The sequence below is a fragment of the Vulpes vulpes genome, chromosome 4 (genome assembly GCF_048418805.1).
Source record: "Vulpes vulpes isolate BD-2025 chromosome 4, VulVul3, whole genome shotgun sequence".
NCBI lineage: Eukaryota > Metazoa > Chordata > Mammalia > Carnivora > Canidae > Vulpes > Vulpes vulpes.
This window is the reverse complement of record NC_132783.1, coordinates 21169974-21193467: the sequence shown is the minus strand read 5'-3', so window position 1 is coordinate 21193467 and position 23494 is coordinate 21169974. Positions and strand designations below refer to the sequence as shown.

Below are 23494 nucleotides of genomic sequence, written 5' to 3'. Positions count from 1 at the left end.
CTAGAAAAAAGCATAAAGGACTCAAGAGACTTCATGACTGCAGAATTTAGATCCAATCAGGCAGAAATTAAAAATCAATTCAATGAGATGCAATCCACGCTAGAAGTCCTAACGACGAGGGTTAACGAAGTGGAAGAACGAGTGAGTGACATAGAAGACAAGATGATGGCAAAGACGGAAACTGAGGAAAAAAGAGACAGACAATTAACAGACCATGAAGACAGATTAAGGGAAATAAACAACAGCCTGAGGAAGAAAAACCTACGTTTAATTGGGATTCCCGAGGGCGCCATAAGGAACAGAGGTCCAGAATATGTATTTGAACAAATCCTAGCTGAAAACTTTCCTAATCTGGGAAGGGAAACAGGCATTCAGATCCAGGAAATAGAGAGACCCCCCCCCCGCTAAAATCAATAAAAACCATTCAACACCTCGACATTTAATAGTTAAGCTTGCAAATTCCAAAGATAAAGAGAAGATCCTTAAAGCAGCAAGGGACAAGAAATCCCTGACTTTTATGGGAAGAAATATTAGGGTGACAGCAGACCTCTCCACAGACACCTGGAAGGCCAGAAAGGGCTGGCAGGATATATTCAGGGTCCTAAATGAGAAGAACATGCAACCAAGAATACTTCATCTAGCAAGGCTCTCATTCAAAATGGAAGTAGAGATAAAGAGCTTCCAAGACAGGCAGGAACTGAAAGAATACGTGACCTCCAAACCAGCTCTGCAGGAAATTTTAAGGGGGACTCTTAATATTCCCCTTTAAGAAGAAGTTCAGTGGAACAATCCACAAAAACAAGGACTGAATAGATATCATGATGACACTAAACTCATATCTGTCAATAGTAACTCTGAACGTAAACGGGCTTAATGACCCCATTAAAAGGCGCAGGGTTTCAGACTGGATAAAGAAGCAGGACCCGTCTATTTGCTGTCTACAAGAGACTCATTTTAGACAGAAGGACACCTACAACCTGAAAATAAAAGGTTGGAGAACCATTTACGATTCAAATGCTCCTCAAAAGAAAGCACGGGTAGCCATCCTCATATCAGATAAATTAAAATTTACCCCAAACACTATAGTGAGAGATGAAGAGGGACCCTATATCATACTCAAAGGATCTATCCAACAAGAGGACTTAACAATCCTCAATATATATGCCCCGAATGTGGGAGCTGCCAAATATTTAAATCAATTAATAACCAAAGTGAAGAAATACTTAGATAATAATGCACTTAAACTTCGTGACTTCAATCTAGCTCTTTCTACCCTCAATAGGTCTTCTAAGCACAACATCTCCAAAGAAATGAGAGCTTTAAATGATACATGGGACCAGATGGATTTCACAGATATCTATAGAACTTTACATCCAAACTCAACTGAATACACATTCTTCTCAAGTGCACATGGAACTTTCTCCAGAATAGACACATACTGGGTCACAAATCGGGTCTGAACCGATACGAAAAGATCGGGATAGTTCCCTGTATATTCTCAGATCATAATGCCTTGAAATTAGAACTTAATCACAACAAGAAGTTTGGAAGGACCACAATCACGTGGAGGTTAAGGAACATCCTGCTAAAAGATGAAAAGGTCAACCAGGAAATTAAGGAAGAATTAAAAAGATTCATGGAAACTAATGAGAATAAAGATACAACCATTCAAAATCTTTGGGATGCAGCAAAAGCAGCCCTGAGGGGGAAATACATCACAACACAAGGATCCATTCAAAAACTGAAAATAACTCAAATACAAAAGCTCACCTTACACATAAAGGAGCTAGAGAAAAAGCAGCAAATGGACCCCACGCCCTGCAGAAGAAGCGTTAATTAAAATTAGAGCAGAACTAAATGAAATCGAGACCAAAAGAACTGAGGAACAGATCAACAGAACCAGGAGTTGGTTCTTTGAAGGAATTAATAAGATAGATAAACCATTAGCCAGCCTTATTAAAAAGAAGAGAAAGAAGACTCAAATTAATAAAATCATGAATGAGAAAGGAGAGGTCACTACCAACACCAAGGAAATACAAACGATTTTAAAAACATATTATGAACAGCTCTACGCCAGTAAATTGAGCAATCTAGGAGAAATGGACACATTCCTGGAAAGCCACAAACTACCAAAACTGGAGCAGGAAGAAATAGAAAATCTGAACAGGCCAATAACCAGGGAGGAAATTGAAGCAGTCAACAAAAACCTCCCAAGACACAAGAGTCCAGGGCCAGATGGTTTCCCAGGGGAATTCTATCAAACGTTGAAAGAAGAAATCATACCTATTCTACTAAAGCTTTTTGGAAAGATAGAAGGAGATGGAGTACTTCCAAATTCGTTCTATGAGGCCAGCATCACCTTAATTCCGAAACCAGACAAAGACCCCACCAAAAAGGAGAATTACAGACCAATATCCCTGATGAACGTGGATGCAAAAATTCTCAACAAGATACTAGCCAATAGTTCATTAAGAAAATTATTCACCATGACCAAGTAGGATTTATCCCCGCGACACAAGGCTGGTTCAACAGTTGTAAAACAAACAATGTGATTCATCATATCAGCAAGAGAAAAACCAAGAACCATATGATCCTCTCATTAGATGCAGAGAAAGCATTTGACAAAATACAGCGTCCATTCCTGATCAAAACACTTCAGAGGGTTGGGATAGAGGGAACTTTCCTCGACATCTTAAAAGCCATCTACGAAAAGCCCACAGCAAATATCATTCTCAATGGGGAACCACTGGGAACCTTTCCCCTAACATCAGCAACAAGACAGGGATGTCCACTCTCACCACTGCTATTGAACATAGTACTGGAAGTCCTCGCCTCAGCAATCAGACAACAAAAAGACATTAAAGGCATACAAATTGGCAAAGAAGAAGTCAAACTATCCCTCTTCGCCGATGACATGATACTCTACATAGAAAACCCAAAAGCCTCCACCCCAAGATTGCTAGAACTCAAACAGGAATTTGGTAGTGTGGCAGGATACAAAATCAATGCCCAGAAATCAATGGCATTTCTATCCACTAACAATGAGACTGAAGAAAGAGAAATTAAGGAGTCAATCCCATTTACAATTGCACCCAAAAGCATGAGATACCTAGGAATTAACCTAACCAAAGAGGTAAAGGATCTATACTCTCAAAACTATAGAACACATCTGAAAGAAATTGAGTAAGGCACAAAGAGATGAAAAATAGTCCATGCTCATGGATTGGCAGAATTAATATTGTCAAAATGTCAATGTTACCCAGGGCAATTTACACGTTTAATGCAATCCCTATCAAAATACCATGGACTTTCTTCAGAGAGTTAGAACAAATTATTTTAAGATTTGTGTGGAATCAGAAAAGACCCCAAATAGCCAGGAGAATTGTAAAAAAGAATACCATAGCTGGGGGCATCACAATTCCAGATTTCAGGTTGGACTACAAAGCTGTGGTCATCAAGACAGTGTGGTAGTGGCACAGAAACAGACACATAGATCAATGGAACAGAATAGACAATCCAGAAGTGGACCCTGAACTTTATGGTCAACTAATATTCGATAAAGGAGGGAAGACTATCCATTGGAAGAAAGACAGTCTCTTCAATAAATGGGGCTGGGAAAATTGGACAACCACATGCAGAAGAATGAAACTAGACCACTCTCTTTCACCGTACACAAAGGTAAACTCAAAATGGATGAGAGATCTAAATGTGAGACAAGAGTCCATCAAAATCCTAGAGAACACAGGCAACACCCTTTTTGAAGTCGGCCACAGTAACTTCTTGCAAGATGTATCCATGAAGGCAAAGGACACAAAAGCAAAAATGAACTATTGGGACTTCATCAAGATAAGAAGCTTTTGCACAGCAAAGGATACAGTCAACAAAACTAAAAGACAACCTACAGAATGGGAGAAAATATTTGCAAATGATGTATCAGATAAAGGGCTAGTTTCCAAGATCTATAAAAAACTTATTAAGCTCCACAGCAAAGAAACAAACAATCCAATCATGAAACGGGTAAAAGACATGAACAGAAATCTCACCTAGGAAGACATAGACATGGCAATCATGCAGATGAGAACGTGCTCTGTATCATTTGCCATCAGGGAAAGATAAATCAAAACCACAATGAGATCCCACCTCACACCAGTGAGAATGGGGAAAATTAACAAAGCAGGAAACCACAAATGTTGGAGAGGATGTGGAGAAAGGGGGACCCTCCTGCACTGTTGGTGGGAATGTGAAATGGTGCAGCCACTCTGGAAAACTGTGTGGAGGTTCCTCAAAGAGTTAAAAATAGATCTGCCCTACGACCCAGCAATTGCACTGCTGGGATTTACCCCAAAGATACAGATGCAATGAAACGCTGGGACACCTGCACCCCGATGTTTCTAGCAGCAATGTCCACAATAGCCAAACTGTGGAAGGAGCCTCAGTGTCCCTCAAAAGATGAATGGATAAAGAAGATGTGGTTTATGTATATATACAATGGAATATTCCTCAGTCATTAGAAACGACAAATACCCACCATTTGCTTCAACGTGGATGGAATTGGAGTGTATTATGCTGAGTGCAGTAGGTTAATCGGAGAAGGACAAACAGTGTATGTTCTCATTCATTTGGGGAATATGAATAATAGTGAAAGGGAATATAAAGGAAGGGAGAAGAAATGTCCGGGAAATATCAGGAAGGGAGACAGAACATAAAGACTCCTAACTCTGGGAAACGAACTAGGGGTGGTGGAAGGGGAGGAGGGCGGGGGGTGGAGGGAAATGGGTGACGGGCACTGAGGGGGGCACTTGATGGGATGAGAACTGGGTGTTATTGTGTATGATGGTAAATTGAACACCAATAAAAATTAATTTATTAAAAAAAGAAATGGATTTCATAAAGTTTTGCCTATGTTTTATACAGTTTAATAAGATATTATACAGAGGTTACAACCCAATATCTACTGGAAACAAAATTTTAAAAGAGAGGTAAATTTTAATGAATTGGGTTACTTTGAAAACTATTGTAGTTTTAAAGATGTAACTATTAGTATCACAATATTAGCTGTAAAAATAGGCCAAAAGTTAGAACTATAGCCCACTGATGATAATTACTTCAAATCTGTACCCAAAGTACACCAGAAAGTATCACTCTATGTTATTTTTGTTAGAGAACTCTGGTCTCTCTATATTTTATCAACTCTGAATTCTTCTTAGAAGTCTTTCATATTAATGGTTAGATCCAAGATTTATAAACAAAATGTGACTTATAGCTATGCCATATGAAAAAGAGCACCCCTTTGTGGTCTTTTTGCATTACAGGCTTGTCTTGTACACTTTTTGATTGAAAATTGCCTCAAGATATTTGGAGTAGACATCACTTCTCTCTTGGGAGAGAATTCAATGAGTTGTGATAACAATGAGAAGGCTGCAGGTACTGTGAATAATTTAATTGGCTTTAGCCAGAAGCAGACAGCAAGGTTGCCATTGGTCTGGCAGATACTTACCCCTGTTCTGGAGCCCATGGCATCCCCAGGGCAATGATTCTCAGCTGCTCCTTCTTCCGAAGGCTGGCTCACAGGTCAAGGGAGGTTTCACACTGTTGGAGACCAATAAAAGCATAGACTTCAAGAGGTTTCTAGCAGTATTAGGAGATAGCATGGAATGATACCATTTTGGGGAATATTTTCAAACACAATTTTAAATGGATCCCACATATATATTATATTATATATGTAGTTAAGCATATAATACATAATTATGAATTTCTATTTGTAATATATAAATGTGCTCTGGTTGAAACCCGAGCATGAGGCTTTTATTCCTCCTCCCTCCTCTTTTTGCTCAGTGGCTCTTGAGGCACCACAGGATTCCAGTGCTCTTTAAAATGAGTTGAAGTGAGACAGAACATAAAGACTCCTAACCCTGGGAAACGCACTAGGGGTGGTGGAAGGGGAGGAGGGTGGGGGGTGGGGGTGAATGGGTGACGGGCACTGTGGGGGGCACTTGACAGGATGAGCACTGGGTGTTATTCTGTATGTTGGTAAATTGAACACCAATAAAAAATAAATTTACTATAAAAAAAATAAAATGAGTTGAGGACTCCTAACTCTGGGAAATGCACTAGGGGTGGTGGAAGGGGAGGAGGGCAGGGGGTGCGGGTGACTGGGTGGCAGGCACTGAGGGGGGCACTTGACGGGATGAGCACTGGGTGTTATTCTTTATGTTGGCAAATTGAACACCAATAAAAAATAAATGTATTATTAAAAAGGAAAGAAAAAAATGAGTTGAAAAGAATCAGCATCATTGAGAGAAAAGGACTTGACTTGATGTCAAACCACCTCTCCAGAATACAAACTCCAGTGCCCCCCATTTATCAGCTATATGACCTTTGGCCTATACCTCAAGCTTGCTATCAGTTTATTCATCCCTAAAATTTGGATGAAAATAATGTCTAAATCTTAGAAATGTTCTAGAGATTAAATAAGATAATGGATGTAAAATACATTTCTAATAAAGCAGTTAATAGAACTAGGAGAAGTTCCCCTGAGACTAGTGTATTATTGGAGTCTAGCTAATCGCAGCTAACTGGCAACACCCAATTTTGTAAAACAGAGTTTAGATTCAGAACCTAGAGACATATATCATCAACCCTCCATAGTTTTGACATGTCTTCATTTTTTTTCTATAGTGTAATTCATGTCTTAATGAATTAAGATGAATCTAGTGTCAGGTCTGATAGTATTCTGATATAAGACACAGGTTTGTTTGTTTTTTTCATCAGTAACAGAAAAATCACCTGTTGAATCCAAGCCAGTGGGAGTGATAGTGATTTCCAAAAAGGCACACCTGCAGAATGATACCAAGTCCCCATCTGGCATGGGACCATCCACCTACATGTCTACAGTTTATTAAGTCACTGAAGACTGGAATCTCCATAATGACACTTGACACTTCCTTTTTCTTTATTTTTCCAATGAATGAAAAATGAACCCCTTCCAAGACCCAGCTATTTCCATTTAAAGTTTTTTTCCTGGGTCCCATATATTCATATTGAGGATATTTCCCCACAAAATATCTCCTCTATCTTCAATGCCTACCATATCTATCATATTACATACTTTTGTATTGTGTTGTGTTGTATATTTTTATGTGGATAATAAAAATCATTCCATAACTCAGTAAGTTAGACAACCATTTCATTTGGTTATGATTCATATAACACTTCAGTGGAGGCTCATCTGAGCAGGTCTGGTCTCAGCTGAGGTCACTTGTGCACTTGCAGTTAGCCTGCAGCTCATCTGGAGTTAACCTAGGTGTCTGTCTATTGGTGCTGGCTCTCAATTGGTCCCCATGTCTTCCATAAGGTAGCTTCTCCTCCTTTCATAGGGTGGAGGAAGAGTTCCCAGAAGCAAGAGAGACTTCTCAAGAGTTAATGTGGGAGAGGATGTGCAAAGATGGTGGTTCACAAGACAAGGAGGCATTATTTCTTGAGACCACACATCATAAAACTCATGGCAGCACCACTACTACACATATCCTCTTCTTCACTGGCTTTTAATCCTCAGTTCTGAACTCTAGCATTTCCTAAAGGGTATTCCAAGTACGGTAGGAAAAATATTTGAAATAATAACTCATTTTTACCTCAGGTATTCCTTCCTCATCCTTCTTCCTGTCTTAAGCTGCCTTAAGAGGCAACTAAATCTCCTCCTCATGGAATAGAAGCAAGAGGGGAATAGGAGGAAAAGGGAGTTCTTTGTTGCTTATGAGTTTTACAGATTTAGCTTTCTAGGAAACAAAAATGATTCATGGCATAGAGTCGAAGATTTAGGTGGCAATCTCATGGGAAAAGCCCAAAACCACTAGGTAGGTACATGGGATATCTGCACCTTTTCCTGCATGGAAACCAACAGGAAGCAGAAATTCCTCACAGAATAGCGAGCTGACATGTCTAAGAGAGATGGGGCCCTCTATGTCCACGCAGTTTCTTATACCTCAATATGGACAGATCAGATAGTAAAAGTATTTCCATCATTCCCAGAATAGTATGGAAGAAATAGAAAGCCACTGAGATGGAGAGATGCCTCAGCAACAGGAGTACCGACCAATTTCCTAGTACCAGACAATCAAACTAGACATCAAGTGAGCTACTTAGAACTACAGAACTGTACATTTCTGACATATCCCAGTGTATAGACTGAGATTGGTATCAGAGCATATAGAATATATGATCCATGCATTGTTTTCCCTTTCCCTGAAAGGATTCCCTTGTCAAATAGTTTTGGGAAATTCATATTTTCCTTTTGGAAGTCAAATGCCGCAGTTTTTCCCCATATTTATTTGTCATTATTTGACCCTTTTGAAGTGACCCCGTTAATTAAGGAGCCTTGAAACATTAATAAACATTTCTCTAAATTTATTTTAAGTCATAGTTTAACATTCCACTCCCTGCTAAGAAGCCATCAATGGATTTCAATAAATCTTTGGTTTTTTTTCCTCTTTTCGTGAAAAAAAAAAAAAATGTCGTCTTTAAGATCCTCCACAATGCAGCCTGCTCTAGTAATTAGTATTGTCTTCACTCTTTCCCAGTGCAGATCCTTTACTTAACTGGTTCAGACATTTCCTTGGCTCTTGAACAAATCACACTCACTTTTCTACTATAATTCGCACCTCTTCTTGGACTCTGCATTGCCACACACAAAGTAGGCTAGCCATTTGGGCTCTCCACTCCGAGAAATTTCACAAAGCCTTTCGGATATCAATTTAATTGTTCTTTATAAAACATGAGCACTTGACCCTACTAGACATTGGCTGATATGCTGCTTTGACCATCAGGAATTATGCTGATGTGCTCATACATTATCCAGAAAATCCAAACTCCTGTGGTAAACAACTGTATCTTGTGTTAGTTTTATACTACTTTTAAAGCCTGGCTAAATGTCTACTCAAAAAAATGTACAGATGAATATGTTCACTTTCCTACGAGTATAGAGATTTTATAGATACTGGTAAAAACTGCAAGTTTTAAAACAAGAGGTAGAACACAGCACATGAAATTTTAGGGGGTGACAATAAGACATAGGTTTGAGTAATTGTTTTAGATATGACTTCACAGGCTGATTCACATGTGCTTGGATATACTATTTTCATTCATTATACCAAAAAAAGTGATATTGGTGTGATATATTTGGGAATGATTGCAAGTTTGTATGAAATTTCTTTTAAATATCAACAATCCAGAATAAAAGGGGCAAAAAACATAGCTGGGCAATGCAGCTATGAGTTTTTAAACCAAAGAAGATATTGAAGAAAGAAAGAAAGAAAGAAAGAAAGAAAGAAAGAAAGAAAGAAAGAAAGAAAGAAAGAAAGAAAGAAAGAAATTGAAGAGGATATAGAAATACAAGGAGGCATAGAAAAGCTGAAACTGAACTAATTTGTCAACTGTGACTCAGAGAAGAGATTTCTCACATAGGGAAATAGTTAATAAGTGTTAGTTTTTCCCTCAGGATACTCAAGCATAATATCTCTGAGAACAGCAATTCATTTCCTATTTTTGAGGAAAAGATCCTGAGAACTCTGATAAACTGCAAAAGGATCTAATTGCGTAATCTAGAATGAATGACAGGCAATTAGGTGTTCCCATATTGGCCTTTACCATACCTGGGAGTAAGATGTGTGTAATCATTAGTTAATACGCACTTAGTGATACAGTTAAGGTTAAACATTTCTAAAAGTAAAATAAAGGTACTTAGAATGACTATCTTACTTTATTCCAGAAAGAAAGTTACTCTGAGGCTACCAATATAAGGAAACTAATTCTCATAGCTGGTCTGGATCAATTACCATGATGAATAAAATTATATATATATATATATATATATATATATATATATATATATATATATCACTCAATTTTTATTTATATGAGCAACATGTAAGAATTTGGTGAATGAAATATATCTTAGTACAAGAAACCAACTTTTTTTTTCAGAGAGCACTGAACAATGCCTTTTATATTTTTCTGTAATTCTTTCTATGCTAGTCAAATGGGCCAATACATACTCTGAAGATTTATAGTGGATGGTGACTATTTTCCAGTTTTGTTTTGTTTTACTCACCCATTGCATAACTGGTGCTATGAACAAATTAGTTTCTTCATAGTCTTGGGCCTCAATGTCAGTATTAATTTAGTTGGCTTGCTCTTTTAAAGAATGAAGTCATTCCTTTGTCAAATAAAAGAAACAAGTAGAAAAACCAAATTGCCAAAGGAAAATTGTAATTTCTTAAAGTGGATAAAGAGAAACTGCTTTATTAGAATGGAAGGTTTTCCAAAATGTAAAAGTATAAAACTAGCTGGGAAACAAAACAAAACAAAACAACACCATCCTCAGGATAATAATTATCTCTGGGCAAGGAAAGAGTAGGATTAGGAGAAAGGGGAAAGAAAGAAACTCCAAGCACACATACATCAATTTAAATTCTTGGAAGATTTCAAAATGCTTACACTTCACCATGTGCTTCATACTAATGAAGAACATGTTGTAGGTAACTTGATCATATAAATATCTACCACATACCCATGCACACACAAACGCACACATTGAATTGTATATGTAAACATACAAAACACTGTTTAATGAATAAGTAAATAAACGACAGAAATTTTAAGATTTTCTATTTATTCATAAGAGACCGATAGAGAGGCAGAGACACAGACAGGGGGAGAAGCAGGCTCCTCACAGGCAGCCAGATGCGGGACTCGATCCCCAGACCAGGATCACATCCTGAGCCAAAGGCAGGCAGATGTTCAATCACTGAGTCACCCAGAGGTCCCTAAAAAACAGAATTTCTGATCATTCAGCAATTTTGTCTGTGATTCCTCTGTATTGATGATCTGGTTCACTCAGTCCAAGTGGCTGAACAGTAGTATTCCATTATATGATGATACATTTATGTGTGGGCACATCTAGTCAAACTTTCTAGAGGCTTACCTAGTTTATTAGCTTTCAAAGAAATTGATTTTTAAAATCATCTCCATAAATGTTTTTCCTAGGCTCTTTGTGTTTTGTTTTTATAATTCTGTTGCTTCAACTTTCTTACTCTTTTGATTTCTTCATCTATCTGCTTGGATTAAATGCTAGCTCATTGTAGTAAATATATTGAAGACTATTCATAACTTCTAAGTATGGCTTTAGCTATACCTCACAAATTTATTTTTCATATTTTAGTTTGTTGGTAATACCATTACAGTTTATGATTTTCCTTGTGAAGTCTTTTTTAACCTAGTCATTATTTAAGCTTTTGTGTTTTTTTTTCAGATTTTTCTAACCTGTAGGATTTTAATTATTAGTTGTAATAGTTAATTTCTAATTAAACTGCATTGTAATCAGATAATACGGTTTGAATAACTATGACTCTTTGTGATTGAGAGTATACAGTTAATTTTATAAATATTTAAAATGTTGCATGCATGCTTTAGGAGAATGTGTATTTTCTGTTGTATTCTCTTTTGAGTGCAAGGATATGTAAACTCACAATTATGTCAAACATGTTACTCAAATTCTCTATATATTCTCCAAATGTGTAGCTTCTGAGAGAGGTGTTAAATTTTGCCATTATGCTTCTATGAGCTTTTCCCTTTTATTTTGTAATTCTGAGTTTTGGTAGCTGTTGGCTTTTGGTATTTTATAGTTTAAGTCTATATTATTAGGCACATACAAATTTATAATTTCTAGAGCCTTTTCATGAATTATAGCTTATATGCTTTATTCACATTAATGCTTTGACTTCATATTCTACTTTTTAAAAAATTTTATTTATTTATTTATGACAGAGAGAGAGAGAGAGAGAGAGAGAGAGGCAGAGACACAGGAGGAGGGAGAAGCAGGCTCCAAGCTGGGAGCCTGACACGGGACTCGATCCTAGGACTCCAGAATCGCGCCCTGGGCCAAAGGCAGGCGCTAAACTGCTGAGCCACCCAGGGATTCCCCTTCATATTCTACTTTGACAGATATTGTTGCACTAGCAATTTTTTTTTTTTTTTTGCTTCATATATGCTTAGTCTATTTCTTTTTTTTTTCTTCCTTTTTATATTTTCTGTTTTAGGTTGTTTGTGTAGCAGTGTCCCCTGTAAGCAGCATATAATTGATTTTTTTTTATATCCACACTGACAATTTCTGATATTTATTAAAGCGATTTAATCTATTACATTTACTGTCATTATAGTGTATTTCGAGTTATACTGACACACCATATTTTGCATTTTTGTTTCATCAAAGATTTCTTCTGGTTCCTTTTATCTTCCTTAAGTAAGATTTGTTAGACTCATAAATCTTATTTTAGTATCCTCTGTGTCAATTTTTATTTATATTAAAATTTCTCAGCTATTAGGTCTTTGACCACTTTGTTCCAATATTCCTCTAGTATCTTTTACGAGAATCCACTAAAATTTTAAGAAACAATGATTCTCAAAGAGCACTCGATATGAACAACTTTTTCACTTTTTCTCTTCATACTGCATCCAGGGTAAAATTCTCAGTTCTTTTTTCCAGTTTATTAATTCCTTAACCTTGGTCATTCTAGAGATTATTCTTTTACTTTCATATTTTTTTTCTTTTTTTGACACCTATATATTTTCTGAGATTACTAATCAGATCTTTTTCCTCTTCATACAATTTATATTTTTTCAATAAAGATCATTTCAGGGGCACCTGGGTAGCTCAGTCGGGTGAGTATACAATTCTGGATTTCGGCTCAGGTCATGAGATGGAGCCCCACATGGGGTTCCTCACTGGGTGGGGAGTCTGCTTGGGATACCTTGTCTATCTCTCTCCTTCCCTGCTCTCTCTCGCTCCCTCTTAATTAAATAAAAATCTTTAAAAAGATCATTTCATTCATTTTCCCCTTTGATTTTGGTAGCAAGAAGTAGGGTCCTACTATGACAAATACCTAAAACTGTCAAAGCAGCTTTAGAACTGGATAAGGGGTAATAAGGCTGTAGGAGTTTGGAGGGCCATGCTGGGAAAAGCCCACATTGCTGTGAAGGTACTATTGGTAGAAGTAATAGATGCTGAAGGTAATTCTGGTAAGAGTTCAGAAATAAAAGCAAGAACTTCAGAGAGAGACTCTATCTTCTTAGAGAATACATAACTAATCAGAAACAGATTGTTCGAAACATGGATGTTGAAGATCTTTCTGTGAGATCTCAGAATGGAAATAAGGAACATGTTATTGGAAACCATAAAAAAGGAGAACCTTGTCATAAAATGGCTGAAACTTGGCTTAACGAGTGTTCTAGTATTTTGTGGAAGTTTGAACTTGGAAACAATAAAATCAGATATTTATCTGAGTAGATTGCTCAGGAAAGTTTTAAAGGAGCTTGTGTCCTCCTGACTGCTTATACTAAAATGCAAGAAGAGAGAAATGAGTTGAAGAAGGTATAAAGCAAAAAGAAGTCAGGACTCAAAGATGTGGAAAATTCTCAAGTTTCCGAATTTCTCAGTTTGTCATCTCTGCTCTAGCACTTGTACTCATGCTCTTGCTGCCCCTAGACAGTTCCCTTCTTGTCCTCTTCCCATCCAAGTCTGACCTATAGAGTCAGCTTCCCAACAGTCTGTCTTGATTTGTTCAGTCATGTTGGCATTTTCTCTTGTGAATTTCTGTAGCCTTATAATCATTTTCCTGTGATTTTTGTGACATGTAGTCTTTAATGCCCATTTCTTTTTTTAATTTAACATTTTCTGAAATTGAAATTTCAATGTTACTCTTTTGTCTATGTATATATGTATATCTTTTCAGCAATTCTAGGGCTAGCCTCAAATGCTTTTTATGGATAACACACATGTAATCCACGGGTTCTAGAATATGAGGAAATAGAAAATGTGAGTTCTGAATGGTTCTCAGATGGTTCTCCATGGCACCTACAAGAGCAGGGCTAGAGCAGTGTGAAATTTAAGCAAACCAGTGGAGCCTTGCCCTGGTCACTCCTACAGCCTTGAACAAGCAGCTCAACTCTTTTTTTTTGATACTTTTTGCTCTATTATTTTATTTATGGATCTGAGCAAAAAGTTTTGTGAACCCAAAAATATTGTTATAAATGTGTAGTATGTTTTAGCTTTGTCTCTCTTAGGAGAACACAGGCTTCTGCACCCAAAGAGACTGGCACAGTTATGTCTAGATAATTGGGTCAGCTTATTCTTGATTGGATTGTGTGCAAACATGCAGACTACATCCATAGTGATCAACCTCTTAATTTTTTCAAACAACTCTGTGCCAATCTCCTAAATGTTAGTTCCCTTCTAACATTTTCTTTAAAAAAAAAAAAAGTGTCTCAGGCCTCCCAGAATGAACACGAATTTTATAGCATTAGTATTTCTTTACAGACCACAAATTTTAGATTTCTTTCCAAAGCACATGAATGGATTTTAAGAAAATCTGTAAATGGCTATAATTTAAGAGGAAAGTATTATCCTTAAGAGAAGATTAGAATTTGGAGGGAAAAACAACCACAACTTTTATCTAGAAACGTGTTACTTCTCCCTCTGCCCCTTTTCTTGCATGCTCTCAATCAATCAATCAATCAAATCATTATTTCAAAAGAGGAAATGGGCTCACACAATTGTGGAGTCTGGCAAGTCTCAAATCTATAGGGCAAGCTTGCAGGCTAGAAATTCAGGTAAGAATTGATGTTATAGTCTTGATCCCAAATTGCACAGGCAAATGAGAAATTCAGGCAAGGTTTCTATGGCACAGTCTTGAGGCTGAATTCCTTCTAAGGAAACTGGTCTTTGCTCTAATGGCCTTCAAGTGTTTGGATGATGCCTACCCACACTACGGAATGTAATCTGCCTAACTCAAAGCCTACTAATTTAAATGTTATTCACATCTAAAAAATATATTCACAGTAATGTCTACACTAGTTCTTGAACAAATTATTGGGCACCATAGCATAACCACCATAGCATAACCACAATAACATATAAAATTAACCATCACTGTGTGTCATTACCTATTAGGCTCTGTTTTCTTCTTTCCCTCACTCTGCTCTACTTAGTTTTACCTTACTCGACTAAATAAAATGCAGTATGATTTGAGCCTTGTAAGGGTCTCCAATCTGCTACAGACCTAAAATCTCTGAACTAATCAGGAGTTCAAAGAGCTCTCTCTAGCCACAAAGACCAAATTCCCAACAGCTTTGTGTATCAGAGGTTTTCCTGCATAGTAGGTTTGGTGGAAGAGACAATGAGTGAAAGCAGCAAATGTATATGTGGCAGGCTGATCTCAAAATGTTAATACACATTTGCCACTGAATTCACATCATGGATGGTGTATCATTTGTGTCATTATTGCTAGCAGTAAATTTTCATGAAGTCTTTAAAACTGTACCTGATACATATTTCAAGACTGATGGAGTGTGGCTAGGTAAGAGTGGATCTGAGCTGCTCTTTCATTCTGTATTTGGAATCTCAGCAGTCATCCTCTGGATTACTCTATTAGGTATCCTACTAAGATTTCTGCAGTATGATCTCATTTAATTCTCATAGCAACCCGATGAAGCAGGTGCTTTTTTTTTAATAATAAATTTATTTTTTATTGGTGTTCAATTTGCCAACATACAGAATAACACCCAGTGCTCATCCTATCAAGTGCCCCCCTCAGTGCCCACTACCCAGTCGCCCCCACCCCACCCCCCTCCCCTTCCACCACCCCTAGTTCATTTCCTAGAGTTAGGAGTCTTCCATGTTCTGTCTCCCTTTCTGATATTTCCTACCCATTTCTTCTCCCGTCCCCTCTATTCCCTTTCACTATTATTTATATTCCCCAAATGAATGAGACCATATAATGTTTGTCCTTCTCTGATTGATTTACTTCACTCAGCATAATACCCTCCAGTTCCATCCATGTTGAAGCAAATGGTGGGTATTTGTCATTTCTAATGCCTGAGTAATATTCCATTGTATACATAAACCACATCTTCTTTATCCCTTCATCTTTCAATGGACACCGAGGCTCCTTCCACAGTTTGGCTATTGTGGACATTGCTGCTAGAAACATCGGGGTGCAGGTGTCCCAGCGTTTCATTGCATCTGTATCTTTGGGGTAAATCCCCAGCAGTGCAATTGCTGGGTCGTAGGGCAGGTCTATTTTTAACTCTTTCAGGAACCTCCACACAGTTTTCCAGAGTGGCTGCACCAGTTCACATTCCCACCAACAGTGTAAGAGGGTTCCCTTTTCTCCATATCCTCTCCAAAATTTGTGGTTTCCTGCCTTGTTAATTTTCCCCATTCTCACTGGTGTGAGGTGGTATCTCATTGTGGTTTTGATTTGTATTTCCCTGATGGCAAGTGATGCAGAGCATTTTCTCATGTGCATGTTGGCCATGTCTATGTCTTCCTCTGTGAGATTTCTGTTCATGTCTTTTGCCCGTTTCATGATTGGATTGTTTGTTTCTTTGCTGTGGAGTTTAATAAGTTCTTTATAGATCTTGGAAACTGGCCCTTTATCTGATATGTCATTTGCAAATATCTTCTCCCATTCTGTAGGTTGTCTTTTAGTTTTGTTGACTGTATCCTTCTCTGGAAGCAGGTGCTTTTATCACCATCCTGATTTTATAAATGACAACAGTGAGGCTTCAGAAGTGTAACTAGTCTATCCAGTGTCATGTAGGTAGTAAATTATGAGGAAGGTTTAAAACTACGTAATGGGATTCCAGACCTCATGCTCTTGACATTACATAATGTTTTCCAATATACACATGTAATCAAATATTTAAAATTGTAAGAGAAGAAATCAAAGAAGCAATTTAAAGACACTTGCAGACCAATGAAAATGAAAACACAGTGGTCCAAAAACTTTGCAATCCAGCAGAAACCTTTCTAAGAGGGAAGTTTAGAGCAATCCAGCCCTACCTCAAGAAGCAAGAAAAATATCAAATAAACAACCTAAACTTACACCTACAGAGGCTAGAAAAAGAAGAACAAATAAAACCCCAAACTAGCAAAAGAAAGAAAATAATAAAGCATAGAGCAGAAATAAATGAAATAGAAACTAAGAAAACAATAGAACAGATCAATGAAACCAGGAGCTGGTTCTTTAAGAAGATCAACCAGCCTGTACCAGGGCCCCAGCAGCCTCTGCCTCCTGCCCTGCATGCCGCCCTCCCTGGCCGACCCTGTCAGCCACTGTTGGGCAGATGCAGCCCTGCAGAGGGTCCCCAGCTTGGCCTTGCCCCACTGCCGGCCCTCCCGGGGAGCTGTCCTTGGGGCTAAGGGCCTGCAGGGGCCACATGCGGCTCCATGCCCCCAGGTGGGTGGGCACCCGGTGCTGCTGCCCCTCAGCAGCCCGTTGGGGGAAAAGAGGCTGTAACCCGTTGATAGTCCTTTTTGGCTACTCCTTTTGGCCGTCCAGCCAAGGAAGGACTATCAGGCTCTGGGAAGGCATCGTGCACTTGGTGAAGACCGCAGGTGGGCGCCTGCTCAGCCCCTGCTGGACGTGCCCCCCAACTCACCGCTTCCCCTCTGTGGGGCAATTCCCGGAGGCTGCTCTGGAGAGAAGGGGCCCTGCCGGTCCATCCTGGATGAAGAGGCGTTCTGAGAGCCTCAGATATCCTTCACACGCTCTGGACATCAAGACCACATCCAATCCTGGGCATGGAGAGGTCGGTGACTCCGTTCTTCAAACAATGGGACTGCATGGCCTCTAACTCTTCTGACTTGGCTTTTGCCCTGGAAGAAAGACAACAGTTGAATATACACGGATTGTTGCCCTCTTGCTGCATCAGTCAGGATATCCAGGTTCTAAGAATCATTAAAAATTTTGAGCGTGGCCAGGCGGGGCAAGATGGCGGAAGAGTAGGGTCCCCAAGGCACCTGTCCCCACCAACTTACCTAGATAACTTTCAAATCATCCTGAAAACCTACGAATTCAGTCTGAGATTTAAAAAGAGAACAGCTGGAATGCTACAGTGAGAAGAGTTGGCACTTCTATCAAGGTAGGAAGATGGAAACAAAAAATAAAGAAAACAGCAGCCAAGCGGGAGGGGCCCCGTGAGGAGCCAGGCTTAGGCCACGCAGCAAGTGCCCCCAAGACAGGAAAGCACAGGCCCGGAGAAGCGGGAGCTTTACCAAACTTTCCAGATGGAAAGGCGCTGGGAGGGAGCTCGGGCAGGATCCCAAGAGGGGTGGTGATGCCTTCAGGCTCCCAGGTGCAGTAATGGAGGAAGTGCACCCTGGGGGAGAGCGAGCCACACACCCCAGGTAGAGCTCCCTAAAGGCCTGGAGCATGCGTCCACTATGGCCCTGGAGCAGTTCAGGTGGCGGTGATGCACGGAGGTGGCTGCGAGCCCAGGAGCTGGATTCCAACGGTTAGGACCCCAGAGCCCAGGGCACGGGGGACACAGCCCAAGATCCGGCACCCCCCAGGACAGGCAGAGGCTGGGAGGACACAGGAGAGCAAGGACGCTCCTGCTGCCGCCCCCAGCTGTACAGATTGGTGCCCCTGCCCAGGGAGCATCCAGGTCCCTGTGGACTGGGAGCTCCCGGTATTACTGCGGGACTTGACTCTAGGGCTGGAGAGCTGGCCGCTGCCACTGTTGTTCCTACTGGTGTCACCTTTTACCCCGGACTGAGCAGGCGCCTCACAGGATAAACAGCTCCCATGGAGCAATGCACCTGGCAGGGGGCTGGGCATCTCCACCAGGTGCACACACCTGAGAATCAGCACAGCAGGCCCAGCAGGCCCCTCCCCCAGGTGAAGAACAGCTAGAAGGACAGGGGGAAATAAAGTTATTGACCAAGCAGCACTAGAAAGTTCAAGAGCAGTCGAGGGATTTACAGTGTATAGAATCAGAGGACACTCCCCCTTGATTTTTGTTTTCCGTTTGTTCCCCCCCCCCCCGCTTTTATTCTTTTCTTTTTTTTCTCTCCTTTTCTCCTTTTTCCAGTACAACTTGTTTTTGGCCACGATGCACTGAGCAAAATGACTAGAAGGAAAAACTCACCTCTAAAGAAAGAATCAGAGACAGTCCTCTCACCCACAGAGTTATAAAATTTGGATTACAATTCAATATCAGAAAGCCAGTTCACAAGCACAATTATAAAGCTACTGGTGGCTCTAGAAAAAAGCATAAAGGATTCAAGAGACTTCATGACTGCAGAATTTAGATCTAATCAGGCCGAAATTAAAAATCAATTAAATGAGGTGCAATCCAAACTGGAGGTCATAACAATGAGGTTTAATGAGGTAGAAGAGTGAGTGACTGACACTGGAGAAAAGCTGATGGCAAGGAATGAAACTGAGGAGAAAAAGAGAAAAACAATTAAAAGCTCATAGGATAGGTTAAGGGAAAGGGAAACAAATGACAGGCTCAGAAGGAAAAATATACGTTTAATTGGGGTTCCCAAGGGCGCTGAAAAGGACAGAGGTCCAGAATGTGTATTTGAACAAATCATAGCTGAGAACTTCCCTAACTTGGGAAGGGAACAGGCATTCAGATCCAGGAGATAGAGAGATCCCCTCCCCCCTCTAAAGTCAATAAAAAACCGCTCAAAACCTCGACCTTTAATAGTGAAACTTGCAAATTCCAAAGAAAAAGAGATCCTTAAGGAAGCAAGAAACAAGAAATCCTTAACTTTTATGGGGAGAAGCATTAGGATAACAGCAGACCTCTCCACAGAGACCTGGCAGGCCAGAAAGGGCTGGCAGGGTATATTCAGGGTCCTAAATGAGAAGAACATGCAGCCAAGAATACTTTATCCAGCAAGGCTCTCATTCAGAATAGAAGGAGAAATAAAGAGCTTCCAAGGTAAGCAGGAACAAAAAGAATATGTAACCACCAAACCAGCTCTCCAAGACACCTACAGCCTGAAAATAAAAGGTTGGAGAACCATGTACCATTCAAATGGTCCTCAAAAGAAAGCAGGGGTAGCCATCCTTATATTAGATAAAGCTTATCCCAAAGACTGTAGTAAGAGATGAAGAGGGACACTATATCGTACTTAAAAGATCTATCCAAAAAAATAAAAAATAAAAAAATAAAAAGGATCTATCCAACAAGAGGACCTAACGATCATGAATATTTTTGCCCCAAATGTGGGAGCTGCTAAGTATATCAGTCAATTAATAAACAAAGTGAAGTCATACTTAGATAATAATACACTTATACTTGGTGACTTCAATGTAGTGCTTTCTACAATCGACAGATATTCGAAGCACAACATCTCCAAAGAAACAAGAGCTTTAAATGATACACTGGACCAGATGGATTTCATAGATATTTACAGAACTTTACATCCAAATGCAACTGAATACACATTCTTCTCAAGTGCACATGGAACTTTCTCCAGAATAGATGACGTATTGGGTCACAAATCAGGTCTTAACTGGTACCAAAAGATTGGGATCGTCCCCTGCATATTTTCAGACCATAATGCTTTAAAATCAGAACTAAATCATAAGAAATTTGGAAGGATTTCAAACACCAGGAGTTAAAGGACCAAACTGCAAAAAGATGAAAGGGCCAACCAGGAAATTAGGGCAGAATTAAAAAGATTCATGGAAACTAATGAGAATGAAGATACAACCGTTCAAAATCTTTGGGATGCAGCAAAAGCAGTCCGGAGGGGGAAATACATCGCAATACAAGCATCCATCCAAAAACTGGAAGGAATTCAAAAATGAAAGCCAACCTAGCACCTGAAGGAGCTGGAGAAATAAAACAGCAAATAGATCCTATACACAGCAGAAGAAGGGAGTTAATAAATATTCGAGCAGAACTCAATGAAATCGAGACAAGAAGAACTGTGGAACAGATTAACAAAACCAGGAGTTGGTTCTTTGAAAGAATTAAGATAGATAAACCATTAGCCAGCCTTATTAAAAAGAAGAGAGAAAAGATTCAAATTTAAAAAATCATGAATAATATAGGAGAGATCATGACCAATACCAAGGAAATACAAACAATCTTAAAAACGTATAACGAGCAGCTTTATGCCAATAAAATAGGCAATCTAGAAGAAACGGATGCTTTTCTGGAAAGCCACAAACAACCAAAACTAGAACAGGAAGAAAATGAAAACCTGAACAGACCAATAACCAGGGAGGAAATTGAAGCAGTCATCAAAAACCTCCCAAGACACAAAAGTCCAGGGCCAGATGGCTTCCCTGGGGAATTCTATCTAACGTTTAAAGAAGAAACCATACCTCTTCTACTAAAGCTGTTTGGAAAGATAGAAAGACATGGAGTACTTCCAAACTCCTTCTATGAGGCCAGCATCACCTGAATTCCTAAGCCAGACAGAGACCCCACCAAAAAGGAGAATTATAGACTAGGATCCCTGATGAACACAGATGCAAAAAATCTCAACAAGATACTAGCCAATAGGATGCAACATTACATTAAGAAGATTATTCCCCATGACCAAGTAGGATTTATCCCCGGGATACAAGGCTGGTTCAACACTCGTAAAGCAATCAACGTGATTTATCATATCAGCAAGAGAAAAAACAAGAACCATATGATCCTCTCAATAGATGCAGAGAAAGCATTTGACAAAATACAGCATCCATTCCTGATCAAAACTCTTCAGAGTGTAGGGATAGAGGGAATACTCCTCAGCATCTTAAAAGCCATCTACGAAAAGCCCACAACAAATATCATTCTCAGTGGGGAAGCACTGGGAGCCTTTCCCCTAAGATCAGGAAGAAGACAGGGATGTCCACTCTCACCACTGCTATTCAACATAGTACTAGAAGGCCTAGCCTCAGCAATCAGGCAACAAAAAAGAAATAAAAGGCATTCAAATTGGCAAAGAATTCAAACTCTCCCTCTTCGCAGATGGCAGGATACTGTACATAGAAAACCCAAAAGACTCTACCCCAAGAGTGCCAGACATACAGCAATTCAGCAGTGTGGCAGTCAGTGGCATTTCTATACACTAACAATGAGACTGAAGAAAGAGAAATTAAGGAGTCAGTCCCATTTACAATTGCACCCAAAATCATAAGAAAACTAAGACTCCTAACTCTGGGAAACGAACTAGGGGTGGTGGAAGGGGAGGTGGGCAGAGGGTTGGGGTGACTGGGTGACAGGCACTGAGGAGCGCATTTCATGGGATGAGAACTGGGCATTATATTATACGTTGGCAAATCAAGCTTCAATAAAAAATGAATGAAAAAAGAAAAATAATTAAAAAAAAGAAACCTAGGAATAAACCTAACCAAAAGGTAAAGGATCTACACCCTAAAAACTACAGAACACTTCTGAAAGAAATTGAGGAAGACACAAAGAGATGGAAAAATATTCCATGCTCATGGATTGGAAGAATTAATATTGTGAAAATGTCAATGTTACCCAGGGCAATTTACACGTTTAATGCAATCCCTATCAAAATACCATGAATTTTCTTGAGAGAGTTGGAATGAATTATTTTAAGATTTGTGTGGAATCCGAAAAGACCCCAATAGCCAGGGGAATACTAAAGAAGAAAATCATAGCTGGGGGCATCACAATGCCAGATTTCAGGTTGTACTACAAAGCTGTGGTCATCAAGACAATGTGGTACTGGCACAAAAACAGACACATAGATCAGTGGAACAGAATAGAGAATCCAGAAGTGGACCCTCAACTTTATGGTCAACTAATATTCGATAAAGGAGGAAAGACTATCCCCTGGAAAAAAGACAGTCTCTTCAATAAATGGTGCTGGGAAAATTGGACATCCACATGCAGAAGAATGAAACTAGACCATTCTCTTACACCATACACACACACACACACACACACACACACACACACACAACCTCAAAATTGATGAAAGATCTAAATGTGAGACAAGATTCCATCAAAATCCTAGAGGAGAACACAAGCAACACCCTTTTTGAACTTGGCCACAGCAACTTCTTGCAAGATACATCCATGAAGGCAAGAGAAACAAAGGCAAAAAAGAATTATTGGGACTTCATCAAAATAAGAAGCTTCTGCACAGCAAAAGAAACAGTCAACAAAACTAAAAGACAACCTACAGAATGGGAGAAGATATTTGCAAATGACTTATCAGATAAAGGGCTAGTATCCAAAATCTATAAAGAACTTATTTGAACTCAACAGCAAAGATATAAACTATCCAATCATGAAATGGGCAAAAGACATGAACAGAAATTTCCCAGAGGAAGACATAGGTGTAGCCAACAAGCACTTGAGAATATGCTCTGCATCACTTGCCACCAGGGAAATACAAATCAAAACCACAATGAGATACCACCTAACATCAGTGAGAATGGGGAGAATTAACAAGGCAGGAAACAACAAATGTTGGAGAGAATGTGGAGAAAGGGGAACCCTCTTGCACTGTTTGTGGGAATGTGAACTGGTACAGCCCCTCTGGAAAACTGTAGAGGTTCCTCAAACAGTTAAAAATAGATCTGCCCTATGACCCAGCAATTGAACCCCAATGTTTATAGCAGCAATATCCACAATAGCCAAACTGTGGAAGGAGCCTCGGTGTCCA

General features: G+C 39.3%; 1 long non-coding RNA gene across 1 annotated transcript in view; it reads right to left on the bottom strand.

Annotated features, from left to right (window-relative positions):
- Positions 1-5497: 5497 nt before the first annotated feature.
- The window catches only part of LOC140598434 (uncharacterized), a 71171-nt gene continuing 53174 nt past the window's right edge, over positions 5498-23494 (bottom strand). Inside the window, exons 4-5 of the long non-coding RNA XR_012000865.1 lie at positions 17497-17713; positions 5498-5589 (exon numbers count right to left, since the gene is read on the bottom strand). This is a non-coding gene — a long non-coding RNA (uncharacterized lncRNA). The remainder of the gene's footprint in view (positions 5590-17496; positions 17714-23494) is intronic.